This window comes from Echinops telfairi, unplaced genomic scaffold, assembly GCF_000313985.2.
Source record: "Echinops telfairi isolate 266 unplaced genomic scaffold, ASM31398v2 ScPeMD7_7458;HRSCAF=8496, whole genome shotgun sequence".
NCBI classification, from domain to species: Eukaryota; Metazoa; Chordata; class Mammalia; order Afrosoricida; family Tenrecidae; genus Echinops; species Echinops telfairi.
This window is the reverse complement of record NW_022111358.1, coordinates 20,858,532-20,859,902: the sequence shown is the minus strand read 5'-3', so window position 1 is coordinate 20,859,902 and position 1,371 is coordinate 20,858,532.

The window sequence follows — 1,371 nt, the reverse complement described above, 5'->3', positions numbered from 1 at the left end:
TCTCATGACTGACGGATCGGTTTATACCCAGTTCAAGCTGGGCTAATGGGACTATTCAGGTGATGCTGCATGGACATGAGCTCATGCTGCAAAATGACCCCAAGGTCTCTAATGAGCTATTTTCAACAGGACACTTCTATGGATGCTTCTTCACTGGCGTACCAGATGTTGCTAGTTAAAGGTGAGACTGCAAACTGAAACATTAGTATTCCAGAATACTAACTTCTCCATGGAAGAAAGATGAGGCTTTTACTGGTAAATTTTTACCAAGTCTTGGAAGCCGTCTCGTAAAGATTTACAGAGTCAGAGCAGACTCCATGGCAGTGGGAGGGACCTCAGGAAAGTTCTTCCAATTTGGTTAATCGCCAATTAACATCCCAGTCTGCCATCAACCGTAGATATTTTCAAGAGCCCTATTTTGAATCATAATTGCAAAGTAGAAGAGATACCACCATCCTGTAGAAGCTGACCTGACCAAGTGGGCTGCAACTCTTTGGAACCCAATATATTACAAACTTAATATTGACCGGCACTGAGCCATCCTCTAAATAGGAAGTGTATTTGAGTCCATTGTTGCGGCCCCTGTGTGGATTCGCCTCTTTCACACTGACGGTCCACTTTACCAATCATGTTCTGAAGGTGTAGTGATTGTGTTAGGCTCTGATCCACATAGTCAGCAGTTCGAAACCACCAACAGCTCTGTGGGAGAAAGACTGGGCTTTCTACTCCTGTAAATAGTTACAGGCTGGGAAATCCACCAGGGATACATACTCACTATGAGTCAGTATTGACTTGATGGCAGTGATTTGGGGCTTTTGGTTAGGAAAGCAAAGTAAACAAGATTAAGTCTTGCTACCCTTGCTTCTAAGGATCATTGTGGTTGCACTTCCTTGAAGATATCTTCATTCACTCATATGCCCCTGAATCTTGGCTCACTTCCCCTAGGTGAAATGCTGCTGTATAAAGACCTTGAACATCTGTGAGATAGCGTAATTAGAAGATATGGGATTTTTTCCCACAAACTTTTTGAAGTCCATTCATATTTTTATGAGTTTTACCTCTCAATCCTGGAATGCAGTCATGTTAATGGGCATATCTAGGATATTTATCATGTCCTGTAATCTAGTCCCTAAAATATGGTATCGCTATAGTAAATCATTTGTATTGACTAATGCAATTATCCAACTTTCTGAAACTTGAATTGTGTCAAATAATTTGTCACCCGCAATTCCACAGCTTGTATATTGCCAAAGACACACAGTGAACAGAAACGGAAATTTAATATGCACTCAGCTTGCCTGATTCTAGCCCCTTACCGTGGACTATATGGGCCTGCAGCAGATAGAGAAGTATCAACCTTTATTTGTCCTC